The 6,216-nt window shown below is 32.9% G+C and overlaps 1 non-coding gene across 1 annotated transcript; it reads right to left on the bottom strand.

Moving 5' to 3' along the window:
- Positions 1-582: 582 nt before the first annotated feature.
- On the bottom strand, positions 583-888 carry LOC149566569 (signal recognition particle RNA). Its single transcript, XR_016363264.1, has one exon.
- Positions 889-6,216: the final 5,328 nt, after the last annotated feature.

Genomic DNA, 6,216 nt, shown 5'->3' with positions numbered 1-6,216 from the left:
TTGATGAAATTCTTGCTAATCAGTTAAATGTAAAGATCATATTGATATCCTTGGGAAAATATTTGAACAGATACGAAGATACAATATGCAATTGAATTCTTGCAAGTGAGCCTTTTGGGTAGATATTAGGAAATTGCTTGGATTTATTATTTTTAATATAGGTGAGTGCACCAAGATGGTGTACAAAAAGGAGGTATTTATTAAAGACTAAAGGAAGGAAAGAGAGAAGAAAATCACAAGCATTAAAATAAAAGATTAAATGACCAATATATTATGCACTATGAAGGTGAAGAAGATCATATATGGAGATTAATTCTTCGAAGAAGGTAAATGTACTAATTACAATACATTTGCTCGAAGCTTTTGATGTGGATTATTCCTTATACGTCCATCGCACATTAGAATTTAGATTTAAAGAAGGAATAAACTATTACTATCATGAATTGTAAGACTCTTTTCTATTTCTATGTTAGATTAAAAAAAGCACAATGAAACAATGAAATTCATCTTTTCTATTTCTATGTATGATTAGAACAAGAACAATTCTATGTTACGGTGGAACGAGGAAATTTAAAATAGCAAAAAGATGGGGGTTTGAGGATGAGAAGGCCGGGAGAGAGGGGCAAGCGGCGCGTAGTCCTTCCACTGTAAGGAGCGGGAGGTAATCGTTGCTCTGTGAAACCAGCCTCACGCAGTCCCCTCCGCTTTACGCTGCCAGACAGAGCATCCCTCCTTCGAAGGATGGCCTGGCAACAACTCTCTACTTGGACCAGGGCGCGCCAACATTGTATGCCACGCGTTTCTCCCTCCTTCCGACCAAATCCAACCCTGTTTCCTCCACCTTGTGCGTCCCCTCTCGTGTTACAAGCCCACGCTACCGAGCTCGACATCTAATACGGTCAAAGTTCCTGTACTTAGAGGTCATTTTCAATAGTTTCTTGTTACGTGTGGGATAAATATATGCCCGCTTCAGACCATCGCTACGTCTTTCTGCTCAACAATAAAATAAAACTACGACGTTCTCATTTCACAAAACCACGATTCACAGGAAATAATGCGACGCAAACAGATCTGTTCTTGTGTTTTTCAGTAAGTAAAATCCTCACGAGAAGAGAAAAGAAACTTTTGTTAATCAGTCTGATGCGTTCGAGCATTGAAGCGTGTGGTAGGGTCAAGGACGCATGGTAGTTAAGGATAAACGCAGCTATATTTGTGTTACGTTCGTACAAGTATTTAAGGGGGAGACTGTTGTTCGTAATCGGTAGGGGATAAATCTTAATCTAAAACGAAAAGGCTATCAAGGAAAAAACAACTAAATGTCTCTCTTGATAGCCTTTTTGTTTTAGTTTAGGTTTTAGACGTTTCTCTCGTAATATCAAAAATTGTCAATTAGGGTCAGTTTGGTGAGCGGAATAGGAATATGTATTTTGGAATACATATTCCGAAATACGTATTCTGGAATAGAACTTATTCATGTTCTTCGTTTGGTTCAACAAATATTTGATGGGAATTCACAGACCCAAAAATTTATGTTTTCTAAAATAAAAAGAAATGGAATAGGAATACGTATTCTAATACCACTTATTTTGGTGGAATTGCAAAACCCCATTTTTGGGCCAAAAATGGAATACGTATTCCATTTTTGCTTCGTATTCCAATCCCGTTTTGGTGCATCCAAACAAGGAATTTACAATTTTTGGAATACGTATTCCTATTCCGCTCACCAAACGGGCCCTTAGGGATTGGTGGAGCATTTCATTTTCCTTCTAAAATGAGCTTATACCCATTCCAAAAAATATACATTCCTATTCCCTATTCCAATTGACGAACCAAATGGAAAATAAAAAATGTATTCAAAATTTTCTATTTCTATTCTAGCAACCAAATGGGCCTTATCACTTGACGCAAGTTGGGAGTTGGCCATTATCACCATGGTTTTTTGCACACTTGAGTATTATCAAAATGACATGTTAATGATTCGTTGCCAATCAGACTCGCGAGGAATATCAAACTCGTGGTAAAATGTGTTAATAATTTCCTTCAATAGTGTAACGTGTCACAGGGTTAAATATTAAATTCACGGCAGAACTAGGTTGTGGACCTTCTTCAATCATGACACATGTTGCTTATCACCCTTCTGAGGTAATTTATATCTCAATTCTTAACCTCCATCAAGTGGACAAAGAAGTTGATAACTGTCTCCAAAACACGTGTTTTGAGCTTCAATCTTAACATTTTTTCTTTTTTTTCCGAGGTTAAGGTTCAAGATTCAAAATGTGCATTTGAAATGTTTTTCTTAATCCCTTTGGAGTACGAGGTTAAGATTCCAAATGAAAATATGTAATTTGAACCTAGTTTCTTAACCGAGCTTAAAGTTTTAAAGGTTAATGTTGTCATCGAAAACACATGTTTTGGCGCCTTTCATTAACTTGCCATACTACTTGGGTGCCGAATTTTGGAAATTCAAAGTGTTGAGTGGAGCTGGAGATAAGCCAAAAGCATTAAGATCAAAAAATTACTTAAAAGATGATAAATTGTAGGCTCTTTTAAACCTTGATATTCAACATATTTTGATTTCCTTGAACTAACTAAAATGAAATTTTGGGCTTAATTAATGAATTTGAAACTAGGGCAACACATAGTGAGTGAGTGGTATAGAGAATGAGAGAGCGGCATCTCTTATATAGATATGAGAAGAGTTATTTAGCAACTCCCATGTGAATGATTGTCATATTCACAAGTGTGTGTGCACAAAGTGTCATGATCCTCTTAAGGAAGAATAAATTATTTTCCTTAATAAAGGAAATTAAAAAATTACATAAGTGATACCTTAGTTTGTCTTGATTAATAAATTAATACAAGCAAGAAAAGATTATTAATCCTAATAAAAATAAGTACCAACAACCTAATGATAAAAAAATAGTATAAATTAATTAATTTTGAGCTAAACTTTGAAAAAGTAAATGAAATAGAATACCTAGATATGACCACTTCTTGAGAATTTTTTTCAATTCTTCTTATTAGAACATTGTCTGTTTTATCTTTCTTCTCTATAGTTGTCTTCTCTTATTTTCTACTTATAAAATTATCATTTCTATTTAACAAATTTTTAGGAGTTATTAACAACTATTAAGAATGCCTAATGGGTGTAATTTTTTCATCAACTTAGAGGCATACTCTAAAATGTAGAATGGAAGTAAAATTAATCCAGTTGTATGTTTCAGTATTGTTGTGTCAAATTTTGCCAAGAAAATCAAGAAAGGTTTTCAAATATGAAAAGAAACACATGGTTTAGACCCAATCTGTGACAAAGGAAACACAAACAAAAAGCTTATTCTAATAAAAATGGGAAAGAAAAAATGCTACAATTGTTCCCTTGTGCTCAAACCTAAAAACCCTATACATGAATTCTAGCGCAAAACTCTAAAAACTAAACCCCCAATCCCCCTCCTAGCTTGGATAGAAAAATATAAATCTTGAGACTACTAAAATACCACACCTACCTCTATGAGGAGACCAAATTTTAGTGGCAAAGCAAGGCATTGGAGAAAAGAGGGCACACTAGAAATTTCTTTGGGGAAAAGAATTTACATTCTTCTTAATACATGATAAGTACCAATTAATTTTATAATAGAACATCACCTTTTAATTTTGTGATTTTCTACTTTTAAAAAAACAAATAAACCCCTCAAAATTACACACAGACCAATTAGAAAATTAGAATTAATATATCATAATTAAAAATTTAGAATTAGCATATCATAATTAAATTTTAAAATCAAACCTTGCAAACTTCCGAACATTTTTTTTCCCATAAATTAATAAGATCAAAAGAGCTACCACTACCCGATAAAAGATAGGCACTAATAACTTACTCCTTTTTAGAATAACATTTTCCAATAACTTGTACATGTTTATTAGTTCCTACCAAAGGTACGATACTTTAGTTGTTTTTTCTAATTAAATCAACCAATCATATTGCAAAATTAAAAATCTTAACCACAATTTCTAAAGTCTGCATCTATTTTTAATTTATATGATTATATAAATATCTTTTATCTTTAATTTCATTGGAGCAAACTAATTTTTGTACGATTGCAAACAAAATTTTCTAGAACAAAAATAAGAAAAAAAGGTATGGTGTTACATTAGAATATTTAATACTTTACCTACCTTGTGCTTTGTCATAAATAGATTAAGGTTGCCAGAAAAGTTGAGAGTTTTCAATAATCTCAGTGCAACTGTTGGCACATGGCGGAAGGCTATACAACGGACAAATTCCACCCCATCATTCTCTGGTTTAGAAAAATGCATTATTATTATTGTTATTATTTCATAAATTTTTAACTATTTTTTGTTTTTATGTTTAAATTTTTTGTTTAGTATTTAAAGGTAAAAATGCCGTATTTTAATAATAAATTGTATGTTTAATTAGAAATTATGTCATTAGAGTGAAATGCAGAGTGAAATTTTCTATGTTAATAATATTTTTCAATTAAATTTCGAAATCAATTTGGAATTAAGGGATTTTGTAATTTTGTAATTTTTATTATTAAAATATTTTTCTTATTTATAAGTTTTCTTTATGGGTCATGTGCTCTATTTTCAAATTGTTGCCCGTGTTCCTGTGTTTGCCAAATTGTGAAAAAAATTCATCTTCTTGGATCAAAAAGAAGGTTACAAATGTGTCAAACTTCAAAGTTTATTTTAAACCTACAATTTATGGCCTTTTAAAATATTTTGTGATCTCAACGTCCCCGACTTGTTCCTAGCTACGCCCAACACTTTGAATTTTTGAAATTCGACACCTAAGTCTCAAATTATGGCAGGTTAATGACATCTGGCTACCAAAACACGTGTTTTTTAATGGTAAAATTAACCTTCAAACTTTAAAAGGTTAGGAAATGAGGTTAATAACCCGTGTTTTCATCTAAAATCTTAACCTCTCATCATAAAAAGAGTTAAGAAATGCATCCCAAATGTGCATTCCGAACCTTGAACCTTAAACCTCCAAAAGCCAAAAAGCTAAGGTGGGAAATTCAAAATGTGTGTTTTAGAGAAGATTCTTAACCTCTCTTTATCAACTGCTAGAGGTTTAAAATTAAGAGTTTAATTAACCTCCATGAGAGTTACTTATTCTAAATGTTTGTGCCAAATGGAGGATGTAATGGTCACAATGCTAGTGTTGGAGAATAGATAAAGAAACGTTGATCATCTGCGAGCAAAAGGCCACTTGGAAAGGAGTAGCCGATGAATTGTAGGAGATGTCAAAAATGGATGTGAACACTCTAATCCTTGAAAAGGTTAGTGTTGATTTGAATGATAACCAGGTGCACGTATGGAGTAAGAGTATCAACTAGAAAGTAGTGAACATAAGTAGAGGTATCACCAAGTTTGAAAACTTGATAGTTTCGTGTGAAAAGAAAAAGATAGGAGTCTCAGAGGAAGTGGTCACAATCATTGTAGGTGGAGTGACAATTAGCGATCTTGATTAGCATGTTGATTGTCAATTTCTTCTTGATTATTTTAGTGTTAGGATTCATTTAGAGATAGAGAATCAAGTGTTAGATGCTAAAACTATGATGAAGCTCAGTTTAATCTCTATCACTTTGGAGGATTGCAACATTTCAACATATCAACAAGAGTTAGAGGAGATCCAGGATAAGTACTTCACAGCAAAACTCAAGATGGAAAATGTGTTCATTCCAAATTATAATTCGATAGCAGTAACACTTGATGCCTTGTAGTGTCTGCCCCTGGTTCACATTTTGTTATCATTGCTGAACTCTTTTAGAACTAATTTTATGTTGTTGGTTAGTAGCATTCTTTTGAGATTATCAGATATTGTGCTATGGATTCAGTTTATTATGTGATGAGATTGCTTAGACTCTACATTTTATGTATGTATGATGATTATTTTTAGTGTTCACAATTATTGATGATGATTATTACATTGCTTTCAATTATTAATGATGATTAGTAAGATGATTTATTATCATATGTGCTTTCTTATGGATACTTACCCCATACTTGCATGTGTATGGTGTGCGTGTTTGCCTTGCGTGTTTGCTTTTGTATGGCGTGTCTGATGTGGTTAAGGAAGGGAGTCGTAGTCACTTGCTAGTCCGGATCTACACGATGCACCACTTCCTACCATTGTCTGTTTAATTTAGTATATATTGTGTTTGTACATGCATGGTTTTTATGCAAGTTGCA

The sequence above is a fragment of the Cupressus sempervirens genome, chromosome 3 (assembly GCF_028749045.1).
Source record: "Cupressus sempervirens isolate cs-2001-9-10 chromosome 3, ASM2874904v1, whole genome shotgun sequence".
NCBI lineage: Eukaryota > Viridiplantae > Streptophyta > Pinopsida > Cupressales > Cupressaceae > Cupressus > Cupressus sempervirens.
Note: the sequence above shows the minus strand (reverse complement) of the source record. Positions and strands in the feature narration are given on the sequence as shown.